The 19,525-nt window shown below is 43.2% G+C and overlaps 1 long non-coding RNA gene across 2 annotated transcripts; it reads right to left on the bottom strand.

The window, feature by feature from the left end:
* Nucleotides 1-28: 28 nt before the first annotated feature.
* LOC117872146 lies at nt 29-18,308 on the bottom strand. 2 transcript variants are annotated; one of them, XR_004644419.1, is made up of 4 exons: nt 18,198-18,308; nt 11,960-12,047; nt 3,755-3,833; nt 29-1,962 (listed from the first exon to the last, which is right to left on the bottom strand). It is a non-coding gene; the product is annotated as an uncharacterized LOC117872146 (long non-coding RNA). The 2 variants fall into 2 exon arrangements; XR_004644418.1 differs by lacking the exon at nt 29-1,962 and having other exon boundaries at nt 2,008-3,833.
* Nucleotides 18,309-19,525: the final 1,217 nt, after the last annotated feature.

Here is a 19,525-nt window from a genome sequence, read left to right as displayed (position 1 = left end):
GGCGTGTTTGCGTTCGGGTCTTTTTTTTTTTTTTTTTTTGCTTGGGGCGGCAGAAATGCTGGAGCCGGCCCTGCCTGTGACAAGGTGTGAATGCAGCCTCGTCTATAAAGGGTTACCAGGTTCCAGCCCATCAACTAGATGATCTGAGGGGAGTTATAAAACGAACGGGGAAACTGATGCAAAGGGAGCTACAAGCAGGGAAAGGTGCATTCTCTCCCCTCCCACTGTCTGAGATAGAAGTGCTTGTTTGAGGGGATTTTGTTTAGTTTGTGAATATAAAGCAAGCCATGAAGAAAAGGAGATGAAAAAACCTGTAATGGTGACTCCCCCCACTCCCTTCCTTATTTGGTGAGTTGGCACACTGGCCTGCAGGAGCCATGTCTCAGGTTTTTATTGGGCTTCAGACAGGAATACCTCCAAATCTCTCTCAACCCTCAAGCACAGAACATGACAACATTCATAGCTCCTGGACGGATGAAGTGCTTCTTTAAAGAGTGCCATGCAGATTCTTCGTAGCTCCTGACTCTTTTCATACAATTACGATTACTGCATGGGCAGAGCTCTCCAGTCTGGTATTCTCTAAATGGCTTAATTGCACTTGGACCTTCTCAGACAGGCCATGGTGCTACTCCAGCTCACGTATTCAGGAAACTAGAAGAGGCCTTGGAGGTTGTAATCCACTGGTACAAAAGAGCATACAATTATTTGAAATGAAATTGGAATCTCTGTGCGAAATGTCATTATGAAATAAAAAGTTTAGCACTATCGTATGCATTTAAAGATGGAAACAGTGACTCTGATTGCATTCTTTCACTATCTGAACTGGTGGCAGAGTCAAAAGGGACATGTGATACTATCAGAAGATCTGATAATTTAGCCCCTACATTATGCAGAAGATTTCCAGGCCATCTCATTTCATTTTTAAGAAATGCTGAGTGAGGCTTAGGGCAACAATTAAATCACAGAATTATGAAAAAGTATGTGCATTAGCACGATGATGTTAGCTACATAAAAAGCTCTTCTCCAAGCATGAGCATCTGCTCCCTTTTTATGATTTTCTGGATGATCACATCTTGCTGCTTTCTGTTTGCCAGTGAACAGAGAGAGAAAGGGGCAAAGTATTGCCACCATCACTAAACTTGCTCTGGCTCTCAGCCCCCATTTTGGCTACTGCCTTGCAAAGCTCGAGAGTTTCAGTTCCTGGGGCTGTTTAGTTCAGAGGGTGTCACTCCCCATAAGTTTCACTTTGATATTTGTGTTTTTATTTGAACAAACTCACAAGCTCAGCCAAAAGTGTTTTAATTGTTCTTGGTTCCAGAGTGAAATGGCAAAACTATGACACTTAGAATGGTTTCTACTATGTACTGTAGTATTATGTGTGCTTTAGGGCTCAATTCCACCCTCAATGAGACAGCTTTCGTAGAACCGGGCCCATACAGACTGTTTTTCAAAGCTGCTGAGTTCCTGAAGCTTTCACGGACTTCAGTAAAAGCTGTGAGTGCTCAGCACCTTTTGATACTCTTGTTAATTGTGGGTTTAATGGCTTTTGCTGGTGATGGGTGTCTTGCCTGTGAGAGATCCAGGGATTGGCCCTTCATTGTTACAATAGAAGTGCGGAACTTGAAAGAAGCAACAATTCCCTCCTTTATATTGCCTGGGAAATGCCAGGTCAGTTGTAAAAATTAATAGCAACCAACAGAAAAGTGAATATGAAATAAAACACTCTACTTACCTCAGACACAGCCCTATTTTCCTGGCTTCTGCATAGTCACACATATGTCTTCTCTCTGCTTAGGCACCAAAACCCATTTAAAAACATTAAAAGACACAGGTGGATAAATTTGTGTGGTTTAAAACCACGGAAGACTGTAGATGTATGCCTTAAGCATTTGTTTGGCTGGCAGTCTGGAAAATGCCAGTATCCTAAGGGTTAAAACTTTGATCTGTAAGAATGCATGTCCTCTGAAAAGGAACAAGAGAAAAGAGAAAAGAGAAAATTTAATTATTTTCTGCATGAAGCATTTACTTCTGTCAATAGAAGCAAAATATACTGCCCCACGAGGAAGCTGAAAGTGAAAATTCTGCTTTCTGCTAAGATTGTATGTTTTGGGAATTGAAAGCTTCCTGGGCATTCAGTATGTTTTATTGATAAGAAATGAATTAAAATAAATAAATACAAATTTATGAAGAAATGGAAACATGATTTTTTTTAAAAATGGACTGCTTGGTATACAGTAATGCCCAAATGAACTTTCAACCACCTTATTGACTTTTAGAACATATCAAATGGACTACCTTTTAATCAGTTAATTTAACACTCCCCAGTATGGTGGAGTAATGCATAATTGGAAAAGGTTCAGATGAAAGTGAGCCTGCGAAATCATGCTGTAAATCTCATGAAAACAGGTTCTTTGGATCTCTAGTTCATCCTGCTACTGGTGGATGTGGAAGTTACCCAAGAAAAGCTTTCTCCTTGGTATTTTGACATGTGCTCTTCCAGCCTTAGTCAGAATCAAGAAAGGCTTGTGAAAACTTTAAACGTTTTACATTTAAACAAGATTTTGGCTTGGTTTGAATGGGCCCCAACCAAACCCCCAGATCTTGATTGGAATTAGATTTGAGCTGCAAACTCTCTGAATTGGAACACTGCATACTCTCCTTAATGAGCTGAATTGGAACACTGCGTCTAAACACTCTGATAGTTGGAAAGTTTTTAGACTTTTATTTGAATTGCAGCTCCCCTTATTTGGGAATGTAATCATCTGCTGAACTGATCTCTAGTTTCAATGGACATTGTTTTCACTGGACACGGTTAGGAGTGAAGTAAGTCTGTTCCACTCTCTGGTGACGCTGTACTGATATAGATATCCTAAACCATCAGAAAATCCATGTTATAGGCACCTAGCTTATTCCAACTTGAAGCAGAAATAGGTTAACTTGCATCTTGTGGGAACCTCCCGTTATTTCCTAAACTGGCCAGACATCGAGGAGAAACAATGGTGGTGTTCTCCATTACTTCCAGTACAGAGAGTGATGTGGAGGGCTGTATTCTCTGAGGTGCTGGCTGGAATGGCTGGGACTAATGGCTTGCCCTGCCACTAGTCCTTGGCACAGGATAGGTGACTGGTGAAGAGAAGCTCTGGAAATGCCTGCCTTGCTCCTATCATTCTCATGGCTCTGGGAGTTTTTTCTGCTGCAAACCAGGTTCTGAGGGAATTTGTTTCATAATGTGCCATGTTGGGCTGCACTGGGCTCTGGTGTGCCAGGCAAATGTAATGACAATAATCAATTTTTTTTTATTTCACTTAGAAAATAGTAAGTTGTCTAATCTAAAGCAATGTAAGAAGCATTTAGATTTGAAATATTCAGTTAATTTGCTTCTAAATATATAGGGTAAGAACCTCAACTGCTGCAAGTCAGTGTGATTCCATTGAAGTCAATGTGGCTATGACACTTTACACGAGCTGTTGTTCTAGCCAATTGAGTCTAGACACTATCTTCATCTCCATAACAATGGGAGAAGGGTGGGTAAGTTCTATGGAAAACTGGAAACAATGCAGCAAACCAAATGGAAATTTTTATTACACCCTGCATACTTAAGAATGCTGATTTCTTCTTATTCAGAAGGATTACTATTCCCCCCCCCATTGAGTTAGGGTGTTGGAGGGCTACTTGATTGGTTGCTTAAAGGCTAATCTTGGGAACTGCAAATAAAGGCATGTTAAAGACAGAAGGCATTTATCTTTGTTCCTACCAATATCTGATTAGAGGAAACATTAGACCTCATTTCAGTGCCGCTATCCACTTTGTACTGGGCTTCTCTTTTTATTAACCTGATTCAAAGAAAAGTTTTATTTAGGCTGAGTAACATATCAACATCAGAAACAGACCAAGAGCATTTTTGTTTCCAGTCAACCAACCCTCCGTGCATATAAATGACCAGAATAAAATTCTATATGGCACAACCCACATTCCTGCCTCGTTGATAAGTTTGTCTGTTGGGAATGTTCTTTTGCTTACTCTGCTTACTTTCTCTTGCCTTTTGAGTAGTGATCACAACTCATGTTCGCATATCACAACCCGTTGTTGTTGTTCCAGATTTTACGATGTTGCAACCCTGAGGAAAATTACCGAACCAAAGTGAAAAATGATTCTTCATATTTATATATTCAGATTGGGTGATCAATACGCTTCCATTTATTTAATGCTATTGGTTATAAACCTTTTTATATGGTCTGTAAAGGGAAGTCAGAGCTCAAGGATTTGCATTAACTCACAGTTTAATGTTTCTAGTCTGCCCAGGCCTTCAAGTATATATTGGCTTTGAAACTCTTCAGGAGCTATAATAAAATATTATTTATGCTGTGAAGAAGCAGACTGGTGTGATCACTGGACTGAAAACAATTTGTAGGAGAAATCCCAGCCCAAAGCTAAACACATTTCTAAAATGTTTAAACTTAAGTGAATCCCTAAAAAGTGACAGTCAACATGGTATCACTTCCCTCAACAAACTTGCTCTGGTTTGTGGTATTCAGTCGAGTGGGACTGAAAGCAAGATTTCCACCAATGGAGGAGGACAGATGAGACTTGGCTTGAAGAATCTTTATTAGTAGTAGTGATGGTTGAGACAAAAATAGCACAGATTGAATCTTCAGGATTAGCAATTAGAAAAAAAACTACTTTTTATGTGAAAACTCCTAAGAACATAAGAACAGCCATACTGGGCCATACCAGTGGTCCACCTAGCCCAATATCCTCTCTTCTGACAATGCCAGATGCTTCAAACGTAATTAACAGAACAAGGCAATTATCAAGTGATCCATCCCCTGATGCCCAGTGCCAGCATCTTGCAGTCAAAGGCTTAAGGACACTTAGAGAATGGAGTTGCATCCCTGACCATCTTGGCTAATAGCCATTACTGGACCTATCCTCCATGAACTTATCTTGTTCTTTTTTGAGCCCAGCTATAGTTTTGGCATTCACAACATCCCCTGGTAATGAGTTCCACAGGCTGACTGTGTGTAGTGTGAAAAGGTACTTCTTTTTGTTTGTTTTAAATCTGCTACCTGCTAATTTCCTTTGGTGACCCCTGGTTTTTGTGTTGTGTGAAAGGATAAATAACATTTCCTTATTTACTTTCTCAATAACATCCATGATTTTATAGTCTCTATCATATCTCCCCTTAGTCATCTCTTTTCCAAGCTGAAAAGTCCCATTTTTTTTCAATCTCTCTTCATATGGAAGCTGTTCTGTACCCTTAATCAATTTTGTTTCCCTTCTCTGTACCTTTTCCATTTCTAATATATTTCTTTTGAGATGGGGCAACCAGAACTGCATGCAGTATTCAAGGTGTAGGCGTACCATGGATTTATATAGCAGCATTATGATATTGTCTGTTATTATCTATCGCTTTCCTAGTGGCTCCTAACATTCTGTTCGCTTTTATGACTGCTGCTGCATATTGAGTGCATGTTTTCAGAAAACTATCCACGATGACTCCAAGATCTTTCTTGAGTGGTAACAGCTAATTTTAGACCCTATATTTTTATATATATAGTTGGGATTACGTTTTCTGGTATGTATCACTTTGCAACATTGAATTTCATCAGCAATTTTATTGCCCAATCATCCAGTTTTGTGAGATCCCCTTGTAACTCTTCGCAGTTTGCTTTGGATTTAACTATCTTGAGTAATTTTGTATCATCTGTAAACTTTGCCACCTCACTGTTTACCTCTTTTTCCAGATCATTTATGAATATGTTAAACAGTATTGGTCCTAGTACAGTTCCCTGGAGAACATCTCTATTTACCTTTCTCCATTCTGAAAACTATTTATTTCTACTCTTTGTGTCCTGTGTTTTAACCAGTTACTGATCCATGACTTTGCTTAAGGGCCTTTGGTGGGGACCTTGCCAAAGGCTTTCTGAAAGTCCAAGTACACTATAATCCACTGGATCACCCTGGTCCACATGTTTGTTGACCCCTTCAAAGAATTCTAATACATGATTTCGCTTTACAAAAGCTGTGTTCACTCTTCCCCAACAAATCATGTTCATCTATGTGTCTAAAAATTCTATTCTTTACTACAATTTCAACCTATTTGCCTGGTACTGAAGTTAGGCTTACTAGACAGTAATTGCCAAGATCACCTCTGGAGCGTCTCTTAAAAATTGGTATCACATTAGCTATCCTTCAGTTATCTTGTACAGAAACTAATTTAAGTGATAGGTTGCATAGTACGATTAGTAGTTCTGCAATTTCATATTTTGAGTTCCTTCAGAACTCTTGGGTGAATACTATCTGGTCCTGGTGACTTCTTACTGTTTAATTTATCAATACGTTCCAAAACCTTCTCTACTGACACCTCAATCTGGAACAGTTCCTCAGCTTTCTCCCCTAAAAAGAATGGCTTAGATTTGAGAATCTCCCTCACATACTTTTCAGTGAAGACTAGTGCAAAAAATTCACTTAGCTCCTCAAATTTGATAGGGAGTCATGGAAATATAATAAACATGGGATCGCACAATAATATGTTTACTGTCACTTTTCAGAATAGACTCACACTTTAAAACAGTCTATCCTGCATTATCTTGTCATATATAAGTACACATGTGCTTGATGTCCATATTACCCTGTGTAATTACCATATGTAAACCCCACACTGGACAACAAGGGTTTAAGGAACTACTCTGGGCTCAGCCAACCCTGCCCTAGTACACCTGTAGAAATACACCAACTGGGGAATGTGTTTAAAAGGCAGGAGAACAGCTCACTTGGGAGCAGACCAGTGAAGAGAGCAGACCAGCAACCTGCAGCTCCAGCAGAGAAGAGCTAAGGGAAAGCAGAATCTTTCCCTAACACCTGCCCAAAGGTCCCTCCCTGAGGGATGGGAGGTTCTGCTTCAGAGAAGGGCCTGAGAAGGAAGCATCCCTCTCTCCCTCTCATATGAACTCTTGGTGTGTTAATTCCCTTTGTTTTGTTTGGACTTTCCCAGCAGGGGAAAGCCTTATGACAAATCTGGCCCAGGAAGATGGACCACACTACAGGAGGAGGCAGTTGCCACCCTAAGAGAAAGGAAGCTCCCACATGATGTGCAGACACTGAAAGGTGCCTTGCGGTGAGCAGACACCCTTCACACTTCCTAAACCCAGGTGGCAGCCTTGGGACAATCGCAGGGAGGTGGTAATAAGTGGCCCAGAGAGGGCATCATTAAGCACCCCTCAAAGGGCCTTAAGTTAGGGCCCGGTAGAGTGGGTGGAACTGGGTTCCCCTACCAACCACTGCCTCTGCGAGTCATGGGCCTAATCCCTGACCACTAGATGACGCTCCCCTCCCAACCACCGCTGAGCAAGGACCATAACATTTTCTGCCCTGCTCCCCTCTCTTCATGCATGTTCTTTTACCCTCTCTCCTGTGGACCTCAGTTTCCCCCACTAATTTTAGTACAAGCCCTACCTTTTTCCTTGCTACTTTGCAGGCAGTGTGCATGCATGAGTGTATTCATTTTTTTTCACTTTCTCCTTTGCTTCCTGTTCTGAGTGTTGCCTAAACCCTTCTTAATCTCCCTTTAGCCTACCAGTAGTTTGAAATGCTTGGTTGTTTGGCTTTGTAAAAAAAATATAAATAAAAAGGAGCTCTCGATAGCCATGACACAGGTTATAAGAAGAACATACTAATAGCATTTTTTTCCACCAACAGAACTGGACCCCCTACAAACACCCTTCCCCAAACCTGCCTCTTTCCACCAACAGATCTTTGCCAATTTTATCCTCCTCCCCAACAGTTCTCCTTTACTCCTTCACCCAGGTCTCTTCCTTCCTTCACTAGTTCTACATTCTTTATTATTATGGAGATATAATGTATACATATTATCAATTTCCCCCCGTGGCCTTTTTGCTGCATCAGGCAGGTTTGTGTCAAGAAGACAGTGTGACACGGTTCTTGATGCCACATTTGTGTGAAATTTGACAGTTTTGGCTCAAGGGGCTCATATGACTATATTTTCTCCATTTCAATTCAGTTGGGCCTGAACCCCTGAAATTCAAAGTGAAAATCAGTCAAAACAGCCAGGTTCACCTGGTGTCTGTGCAAAAACATCTGTGCAAAAAAGCCAGCCTAGTTTGCTCAGAACTGGGTTCAGTATAACCCTGTGGAAGTCAATGGAGTTCTATCTACAAAAACTGCTGTAGCAGAGTGCAGAATCAGGCCCATTGTCTAAGTGTTGGAAACAAGGACAGCTTGCTAAAAAGGGGGGTTCCCAGATTCTGGGGTATTTCAATAACTGCTTGAAAATGAAAGAAAAAAAGAGGTGATATTGGAATTTGAGTTACAGTGTGGTAAAAATGGATAGGCAGGCCCTTATCTGGCTTTATCATTTGTATACGGGAACTGCCATAGGCTTTGTACAGCAAGGTCACAGAACAGCATTATCCAAACACTGGCATTGTATTTTTTTAATATAGCCTGATCAAAATATAGAAGCTCTTTAATGCTAGGCAGAACAAAAAACATCTTTTGTGATTAATGGACCTGTAATCATATGGGAACTTGTGAAACCTTTTTTAAACATTAATGAGGCAGAAATGTGATCTTAATATGATGTGACATTCAGGCACTTAGTCAAACTGCTCCCAAGACTGTGAACCTTGCCTTTGGAAGAAACTTCAGTGGATGTTTTCCATAGAATTAGCATAAGACACACTGAGACCTACATCACGTGTAACATAGAGAAGTCATCAGATATAGCTTGCATTGTGCCCTTTGATTTTCAAGTGTTTCATTCTCAGATGCAAGCCAAGATAACTTTCACAGCTTGCACAATTTGTGTTGCATTGTCTCAGTGAGTGGGCAGCTTTACTGTTGGGCAAAAAATGAATTAATCTCCATTCATATTCTTCCTACTGATCCACATTCTTTAGGGCAAGCCACACCCACACCAAGATGGAATCACAAACTGTTATATTGCCAAGTATTCCAGTTCTTCTTTTGCCTGGAATACTGAGTATTCTCCCCTCCTTTTTTTTCCTTCCCAGTTGGCCTATCTGCTCTCCATTATGCTTTTTATCACCCTTCCCTACTCATTCCATACCTTTCTTTCCCTCTCTGTCCTTCTTGCACACTCTTTCTGGCCTTTGCTTTGCCTTTCTTCCAGTCTTACTAGTCTTCATCTTTCTTTTCCTTCCTCCCCAATTGCCTTCTCCTACATGATTCCCAAAGCTCACCAAGTTCTTATTCTTCCTCTTTCTTAAATTCCTCCTTCTTGCTCTGTGCCCCCAAATCTATTTTTTGTTCCATGAGTTTCACACCCTATCCATTTCCTCTCCTGTCTAGTTCCTCTTCTTCTATTCCTTTTCCACAATAAACTAGGAAAGATAGTCTTGTGGCTAAGGTACAATACTGAATTCAATCTGGATTCTACTCTTAGCTCTGCCACAGTATTCCTTTGAAACTTAGGGCAAATTGCTTACTTTCTTTGTGTGTCAGTCTCCTTATCTGTAAAATGGAGATGCGAATCCCTGTGTCACAGACGTATGGTTTAATTTATTAACGGTGAGAAAGCATTTTGAGTTCCTGAGATGGAAGGCTCTATATGGTGTAACAAATATCATTATTATTTTTCATAGGCTCTGCTGTATACTACAGCTGGTCAAACAGTTCTCAAGTTATTGGACCAGCTGGTTAGCACTGCTGATTAATCTCTGTCTCCCAACTCTGCCCAGGTAGCTGTCTTGTGACAGGTGGTCTGCTCTGTCTGATGCCATAGTGTATCTTTTACATGCAGGGGTGAAAGTAACTGGAGGGGCATGGCCTCCACCGGAAGAGGCAGGGCCTTTAAATCCCCAGGCCCTTTAAATCAGGATTTAAAGGGCCCGGGGCTAGGGCTGTGGTAGCAGCAGCTGGGAGCCCCAAGCCTTTAAAATCACTCCCTGAGTTCCCAGCTGTAGAGGTGTCTGGGAGCCCTGGGATTCGGGAGCGATTTAAAGGGAGCAATTTAAAGGGCCCGGGGCTCTAACTACTGCTACCGCAGTGGAGCACCAGAACCTTTAAATTGCCGATGGAGCCCTGGGGCTCCAGCTGCAAGGCCCGAGGCTTCGGCTGCCACTACCCTCCAGGGCCCTTTAAATCGTCTCCGGAGCCCTGCTGCTGGAGCCCTGGGGTAGCAGCGGCAGGTCTCCAGTGGCTATTTAAAGAGCCCGGGGTAATAGAAGCAGCGGGAGCCCCGAAACCTTTCAATAGCCACCAGAGCCCTGCCGCTGCTACCCCAGGGCTCTGACAGGCTCCGGGGGCTATTTAAATTGTCCCCAGAGCCCTGGGGTAGCGGCAGTGGGGCTCCAGCAGCGATTTAAAGGGCCTGGGGCGGTAGAGGCGGCAGGAGCCCTGGTCCCTTTAAATCGCCACCCGAGCCCTGCCACCGCTACCCCAGGACTCTGGCAGCCGGGCTCTGGAGGCAATTTAAAGGGCCCTGGGCTCCAGCCCTTTAAATTGCTGCCTCAGGAAGCTGGTCCACCCCGGTATGGTTCACCAGCTCTTGCCGGCAGGGATGGCAGGTTTGTAGAAATTTTGGTGGTGCCCAGAACCTGCCCCTACCCAAAGTCTACCCCCCCCCAACTCCACCCCCCCACCTGCCCAAGGCTCTGGGAGGGAGCTTGGGTGGGGGGAGGAGGTCTGGGGTGCAGGCCCTGGGCTGGGGCAGGGGACTGGGGTGCAGGAGGGGTGCAGGGTGCAGGCTCTGGGAGGGAGTTTGGGGATGGGAGAGAATGCGGCGGGAGGAGGTGCAGGTTCTGGGAGGGAGTTTGGGGATAAGGGGGTGCAGAGGAAGGGGGTGCAGGGGTGAGGGCTGTGGGGTGAGGCTGGGGATGAGGGGTTTGGGGTGTGGGAGGGGACTTAGGGCTGAGGCAGAGGGTTAGGGTGCATGGGGATGGGGGCTGGAGATGAGGGGTTTGGGGTGTTGGAGAGGCTCAGGGCTAGAACAGAGGGTTGGGGTGCGGGGGGATGAGGACTCTGGCTGGGGGTGTGGGCTCTGGGGTGGAGCACGGCTGGGGATGAGTTTGGGGTGCAGGCAGGCTGCCCTAGGACTGGAGCCAGAGAGGAGGACTCCCCCCAGCCCTCTCCCTGCCAGCAGCAGCGAGCTCTGGGGTAGGGACCCCCTTCTTCCCTCTGGCAGCACACTTCCCCCCCACACACTGTCACTGCACGTGCTTCTAGGGCCCCTCTCAGGTCCAGGAATCCCCCTTGCCTCCCCTGTGGTGGGTGACATGCTGGGGGGGCTGCCATCACATGTGCGCCTCCTCCCCTGCTGTTGCCCCTCACTGTAGCCTCACTGGCGGTGGGGGATGGGGCTGCCCCTTGCCCAGCATGGGGCAAGAGTGGTGACTGCGGGCAGGGGGGGCGGCTGTACTGGTGGAGGGTCCCACCGGAAAATGAAAGGGTCTGAGGGGGAAGGGCAGCCTGCTCTGGCAGTAGTGGAGGGGGACACTAGGACCCTGTGGCAGCAGTTAATGCAGGCAGGCAGCATGGAGTTTCAGGGGAGAGATACCGAAGGGAGATGCATGGGGGTAGCTAAGGGGGGCCAGCCCACACTTAAGGGAGGCACGGGGGGGGGGGCAGCAGGTGGGGCCAGTGGGGAGACCTGGCCCCGAACATTCATGGAGCCAGGCCCCCGGACCCTCAATATTGCTGGAGCCAGGAGGAGGAGTCAGAGAGGGGGAGAGTGCTCCATTTTCTTGCCGGTCCTTCGTACAGGCTCGTACGGGCTTACTTTCACCTCTGCATGGGAAGTACTGTATCAACTGGAGGCAATGAACTACCGTTGTCAGCATGTTCAATTGCAGTTTGACAGTAATTACTGTCACAATATTCCCCGTGTTGAGTATAGGATTAATGCTGTGGAAGGGGCAAAACTGCAAAGACGGAGATGGTCACCCTTGCATAATAGCTGACTGTGTGGCATGGGGTTTACCTGACCAGCACTCCCATACGGCATTGGCAAGTGCAGCATATTGACCTGCTCCACATGTCTGGCAAAATCGAAGAGGCATCTCTGCAAACTGGGGGAGCAGAACAGAGGATCAAAAATTGAGCAGGTGGTAACCTTAACTTCGTGCATGCTGCTACAGATCACACAACTCAAAGAATAACCAGTAGTGTGGGAAGGGGGGGTGGAGAATCAGTCCACTGAAATGCTCTATTTAAATTACACACACATAAAAAAAATAGGGCTGGCAATTAATTGCTGTCAATTCATGTGATTAACTCAAAACAATCATGATTAATCGCACTGTTAAACAATAGAATACCAATTTAAATGTATTAAATATTTTTGGATGTTTTTCTACATTTTCAAATATATTGATTTCTGTTACAACATAGAATACAAAGTGTACAGTGCTCATTTTATATTATTTTTATTACAAATATTTGCACTGTAAAAATGATAAAAGAAATAGTATTTTTCAATTCACCTCATACAAGAACTGTAGGGCAATCTCTTTATCATGAAAGTGCAACTTATAAATGTAGATTTTTTTTGTTACATAAGTGCTCTCAAAATCAAAACAATGTGAAACTTTAGAGTCTACAAGTCCACTCAGTCTTACCTCTTGTTCAGCCAATTGCTAAGACAAACAAGTTTGTTTACATTTACAGGAGATGCTTCTGCCTGCTTATTATTTACAATGTCACCTGAAAATGAGAACAGGTGTTTGCATGGCACTTTTGTAGCCGGCGTTGCAAAGTATTTATATGCCAAATATGCTATACATTTGTATGCCTCTTCATGCTTCAGCCACGATTCCAGAGGATATACTTCCATGCTGATGATGCTCGTTAAAAAATAATGCATTAATGAATGAATACTGCGTGCAGTTCTGGTTGCCCCATCTCAGAAGAAATATATTAGAAATGGAATGGTGGTTGAAGATGAAGGAACATATGAATCTTTAGCACATCTGGCACATAAATATCTTGCGACGCTGGCTACAACAGTGCTATGCAAACACCTGTTCTCACTCTCAGGTGACATGTAAACAAGAAGCGGGCAGCATTATCTCCTGCAAATTGTAACCAAGTTTGTTTGAGTGATTGGCTGAAGTAGGACTGAGTGGACTTGTAGGCTCTAAAGTTTTACATTGTTTTATTTTTCAATGCAGTTATTTTTTGTACATAATTCTACATTTGTAAGTTCTATTTCATGATAAAGAGATTGCACTACAGTACTTCTATTAGGTGGATTGAAAAATAACATTTTTTTTTACAGTGCAAATATTTGTAATCAAATATAAAGTGAGCACTATACACCTTGTATTATGTGTTGTAATTGAAATTAATATATTTGAAAATGTAGAAAACATCCAAAAATATTTAAATAAATGGTATTCCATTATTGTTTAACAATGCAATTATCGCAATTAATTTTTTTAATCGCTTGACAGCCCTAATAAAAATCCTTTTATCAGTGGATAACATGTGAATTTTGCATTGTTCTGGATTGTTGTGATAGATGGACAAAATCAGGAAATTGTCTTGAGCCTTGGCTACACTTGCGAGTTGCAGCGCTGTAACTCACTCCCCGCCCACACTGGCAAGGCATTTGCAGCGCTGTATCTCCTTGGTTGCAGCGCTGCATGTACTCCACTTCTCCGAGAGGAATAGGAGTGCAGCGCTGCCACTGCGGCGCCAGTGTGGCCGCCCAATGAGGAGCAGTACCGCAAACGCAAATGCCACCCCCCCTACAGCCCTTGTCCCAAAACTCTTTCCGGTATGCCCCACTGTCACCTCCAACCCACTTTCCCCAACTTCCGTGTTCTTCACACCACCCGCTGCCTCCAACACCAGTATCTTCACCACCCAGCCCTGAAACCCACGACCCTTACCCTCTGCACTCAACCCCCATCACCATGCAGTATAGCTGTCCTGAAGTGCAGCACTCACTGCACAGCACACCAGACAGGACATACGCGAATCTGTGATTGTACTGTTCCCCACTCCACCCCCTTGTTTCTTTTCAATAAATTAATTTTTTTTTCTTTTCAATAAATGGATTCTTTGGCTTTGAAAACATTCTTTATTATTGCATAAAGTAAAAGACTCCTTAGCCCAGAAAATAAACAGGCACTGCAAGACTGCTTGTCTGCTAAGCAGACACTGATTCCTAAAGATTGGAACTACTACACTTCATTCCCGTGCAGGGCACCAGATATCACTGCTGGTTTTCAGCCTCAAATTGCTCCCTCAAGGCATCCCTTATCTTTGCAGCCCCGCGCTGGGCCCCGGTAATAGTCCTGCTCTCTGGCTGTGCAAATTCAGCCTCCAGGTGTTGAACCTCGGAGGTCCATGCCTGAGTGAAGCTTTCACCCCTCCCTTCACAAATATTATGTTGGGCACAGCACACGGATATAACCGCGGGGATGCTGCTTTTGGCCGAGTCCAGCTTCCCATACAGAGATCACCAGCGGGCCTTTAAATGGCCAAAGGCACACTCCACAGTCATTCGGCCTCATACAGGCTCAGCCTGTAGTTGATCCATTCCTTGCTGCTGTCAAGGCTCCCTGTGTAGGGTTTCATGAGCCACGGCATTAACAGGTAAGCGGGATCTCCAAGGATCACAGTGGGCATTTCAACTTCCCCTACCGTGATCTTCCGCTCTGGGAAAAAAGTCCCAGCCTGCATCTTTCTGAACAGCCAAGTGTTCCGAAAGATGCGTGCGTCATGCACCTTTCCGGGCCAGCCTGTGTTAATGTCAATGAAATGCCCACGGTGATCCACAAGCGCCTGGAGAACCATAGAGAAATACCCCTTCCGATTAACGTACTCTGATCCTAGGTGGGGTGGTGTCAGAATAGGAATGTGCGTCCCATCAATCACCCCTCCACAGTTAGGGAACCCCATTTGTGCAAAGCCATCCACTATTTCCTGCACGTTACCCAGAGTCACGGTTCTTCTGAGTAGGATGCGATTAATAGCCCTGCAAACTTGCATCAACATGATTCCAACGGTCGACTTTCCCACTCCAAACTGGTTTGCAACCGCCCGGTAGCTGTCTGGAGTTGCCAGCTTCCAGATTGCAATAGCCACCTGCTTCTCCACTGGCAGGGCAGCTCTCAATCTCGTGTCCTTGTGCTGCAGGGTGGGGGCAAGCTCCTCACACAGTCCCATGAAAGTGGCTTTTCTCATCCGAAAGTTCTGCAGCCACTGCTCGTCATCCCAGACTTCCATGACGATGTGATCCCACCACTTGGTGCTTGTTTCCCGAACCCAAAAGCGGAATTCCATGGTGCTGAGCATGTCCGTGAATGCCACAATCAATTTCATGTCGTACGCGTTACTCGTCTCAATAGCATTGTTGGAATCCTCACCCTCACTCTCACTTTGGATCTTAAGGAATAGTTCAATAGCCAAACGTGACGTGCTGGCGAGACTCGTCAGCATATGCCTCAGCAGTTTGGACTCCATTTCCTGCAGACAGATCGCGCTGCACAGAAACCGTTGAAAGATGGCGCCAAAGGTGGACGGAAACAAAGGGATTTCTGGGATGCGAAGTGATGCATCACGGGGCATTGGGACAGGACCCAGAATTCCCCGCACCCACGCCCCCTTCCCACAACCCATGGCGCCAGAATGGGAAAAGGTGCTCTGTGGGATAGCGGCCCATAATGCACTGCTCCCAATAGTGCTGCAATTGCCGCAACTGTGGCCATGATAGTGCGCTGGGCAGCTGTCAGTGTGGACAGACTGCAGCGCTCTCCCTACTCAGCTGCACAAAGTCAGGTTTAACTCACAGCGCTGTACATCTGCAAGTGTAGCCAAGGCCTTGGTCTTGATTTAGCAAAGCCTCACCGGTCAGGTTGTTTTGCAAAGGAATGAGTTTTTTCAATCTGGATCCTATGTTACTCAACCCTCCAAGTTTGGGGGTTCTGGTAAGAAATTCCAGTTTTGGCTGGTTTGTTCATTGTCTCTGCGTGTTGAAAGGTCCTGTGCCAAGAACAGTCTGTGGTATGTCAGGAAAATTCATGCCTCAAAATAATATGCCATCTGAGGTATAATTATTAATTATGCTTATATTGAACCAACTTCTGTTGGTAGGGAGACAAGCTAGGACTACCTTTCCCAAACCTGAAGAAGAGCTCTGTGTGGCTCAAAAGCTTGTCTCTCTCTCCAACAGAAGTTGGTCCAATAAAAGATATTACCTCACCCCCCTTGTTTTTCTAATATCCTGGGACTGACACTGCTACAACCACACTGCAGCTATATAATTAGGGTTGGCAGTATTTGATATTTTTACTGTTTTATAATTTTGGTGGATAGTTTATTTTTAAGCCTTTTTTTTTTTTTTTTTACTTTTATCGATTTAAATTTTCAAAGTCGAGGGAAATTATGGGGGGAGATCAGAAAATAATAATTTAATGACCGTAGATATTGAAATTCAAAAAGTTAGTTTTATAACCATTAAAATACAAATTCTCAACATTAAAGGTCAAAATATACAAAATAAATGTCCTTAAATTAAACTCTAATAAGTTCTCAAGCAGCATGTTCTTACTTTGCCTATCAGTAAAATTTCAATTATTATGGATGGAAATACTTTTTGGACAGTTTGTGTATGTACAGCGTAATTCACATTTACCAACATTAACCAATACATCGAATTGTTCCAAGCCTATATATAATGTGCATGTTTTGGTGTGATTTTTATTACATAGAGAAACTGATAATCTGATAGAACTGTTTTGGTAGCATATACGCTAGTGTTGGCTGGAAAACAATAATTCTATTTCATGAAAAATGTTGAGGTTCTGATATTAGTTTTGTTCCACATCTAACCTTTGCAAAAAAAAAAAAAGGAGGGGGGGAAGACACCTCCCAGAATAGCCAGTAGCCCTGTCATTAGAGCATTTACTTAGGATTTTGGAGAACAAGATTGAACAGCCTACTCTGTCTAATTCAGGACTTAAACCCATGTCTTCCACAACTCAGATGTGTGTCCTAAACACCAAATGATTGGCTATTCTGGGATGGGGCTCTCTCTCTCTGTATCAATACCTAATTTTTTTTCTCTACCTTGCACCACAGAGAATTTATTAGCATTTTTCAACAAAAAAAAGTTTTGCTGAAAAATTTCTGATCATCTGTAATACATGCACACCCAAAAACCTGTTTTGTAGGAGTCAGCTACTGAAAATGGCTGTCATGATGCTACTTCCACTGAAAGCTGTATAGAGACCACTCTGCTGATCTGCTATAACTAACATTGTGAAGAGAACTTGAGATGCAGCAACCTCATATGCATGTGTGCCTATGTCTGGATCAAGAAATGGGGTGTGTGTGTGTCTGTATTTATTTATATATCACTTTAGTTATAGCTGTAAGGGTCATTAAACCTCTGTTCAGTTCTGGCTCTGCCACAGACTAGTTGTGTGACCAAGAACAAGTCATATAACCTTTTTGCCTCAGTTTCTCATCTATACAACTGGGATAATACCCACCTGTTTAAATCAGTAAAAGGGCACTATGATAATACTTTTCACTTATATTTATTATTTGTAAGTCTGCACTAACTTTTTTCAAACAAATATCTTTGCTGTGTCTTATAAAATTGGTAGTAGCATATACAGTATGTTGCTATTACCCTGGAGTCTGGACTCTTTCAAATTCAGGACACGTTTCTACTTTACAGCAATTTTTCTCATTAATATTCTGAAATTTAAGATTGGTAGCAGCAGGAATAAGTCACTCCACTAATATCAGTATGTAGGAATTTATAAGTGCTTTATTCAAATACTCATAAATGCCAGTAATGGTGTCCTTGAATCTAGGAGTGCCTGCTTAGGGCCACTCAGAATACTCTTTATGCAGAACTTAAAATTATCTGCAAAATCTATTATTCAATAATATTTAAACTATTGTTTAGAGATGCATTTAATGCTTCTATCAGCTTTATGACTATACAAGGGCCAAAACCCAGATACATTTATTCAAATCTCCCTGCATGTTGAGGATTTGGATAAAATGGAACCCTGATCCAAACCACTGCTTGATCTTGACTTTGCAAAGCAAAATGTTGTTAAGGTTTTACTCACACCACCCGTAGTTTTGTTTGTATCTATTAGAAATCAAAATGGGCCAAACCCAGAACCACTTATCCCAAAACCCCCAAACAAAAACCCTTTTACACAAAGGTTTGCAGAAAAACTCCTACTTACATGATTGAGCCGAGCAGAAGTTTACACTTCCATGAATGTTGATTACTGTCTTTCAGCATTCACTCCAGCTCTGCAAAATATTGAGCAACTTCAACTCGCCTGGATTTCCATGGGAGCCAAGGACACTCAGCACAATGGGGTCAATATTTTGTTCACAGGCAGACTTGGCTGTATTAACACTTTGTATGCTGGATGTGATGCTTCTGGGTCTTTTATCTGTACAATTGTTCAAACTCTTTCCCGCTGTCATTCAATATAGTTCGGTTTTAAGGCGAGTCTGCAGGGGCAATATTAGACGGATTGTGAGGAAAAGTTGCCTTTTGCTGTAGAGGCTTATGGGTATGAAAAGCAGAGGCTTTGCTGTTAGGAGGAGTTTCATACAGAAGCCAGGACTCACTGCTGAGATGAGAGGAAGAAATTAAGAAAATACAAAGAGGTGGCAGAGGGAATTTTAAGGTAATGTACAGTGAGTTATAGATTTTACTCCGAGGCATTTTTAACTAAAGATTGTTTAATAAGTTTTATGTTTTTCTTTCCCTGCTGGATTGATCTGCAAGTGGCGCTCTTTTTGTTCCATCTCTACTTTCAAAGGTTACTTTGTGTAGCATTAATCAAGGTACTCCAGAGTGCTTCTGAGCTTGGAAAGGAGTTTGTTTTCTGTAGAAAAAAGTAACAATTTTTAAGATGAGGAAGAGAAAAGGGAGGAAAAAACAATGAAAGTGAGGAGGCAATGCAGGCCAGCTCCTCAGTGGATATAAATTGGAGTGTCTGCACTGAAATCAATAGAGCAATGCCAATTACACTAGCAGAGGATCTGGCAGAGAGAGAAGACCAAAAAATTCCAAAGGGAAAGAGCTTTTGTTTTGATTGGGTTTTTTGTACTTAAAACTGCTTAATCACATAGCAGCAATGTTCTTCCACTGCTCCTGACACCTTTAGTGCATTCTCTTTTCTTACTGTTCATTTCCTGCCATTTTAATTGTGTGGAATTTATGGGTCTTAAAAAGAGAGCCATAGCAATTAATGTTTAACTACAGTCTGAACTCAATGCTATGGAGTCCCGAATCAGAGCTTGTCTATCTGGAAAAGTTGCATTGGTTTAACTCAAGATAGGGATTTTTAAACCAATTTAGTTAAATCTGACCAAAAGGCTATGTGAACACTCCTATACTGGTTTAAACTAGGTTTACTTCAATTTAGTTTGGGGGCATGTCTACACTACAAACTTAAGTCAACTTAAGTTAAGTCAACATCCAGCTGCCGCAGTAATTAAGTCAGTAGTGCGTGTCCACGCCACACTCCTTGTGTCGGTGGAGTGCATCCTCCCT

This window comes from Trachemys scripta, chromosome 2, assembly GCF_013100865.1.
Source record: "Trachemys scripta elegans isolate TJP31775 chromosome 2, CAS_Tse_1.0, whole genome shotgun sequence".
Taxonomy (NCBI): Eukaryota; Metazoa; Chordata; order Testudines; family Emydidae; genus Trachemys; species Trachemys scripta.
The sequence above is the reverse complement of the archived record's forward strand: the minus strand, read 5'-3'. Positions and strand labels throughout refer to the sequence as shown.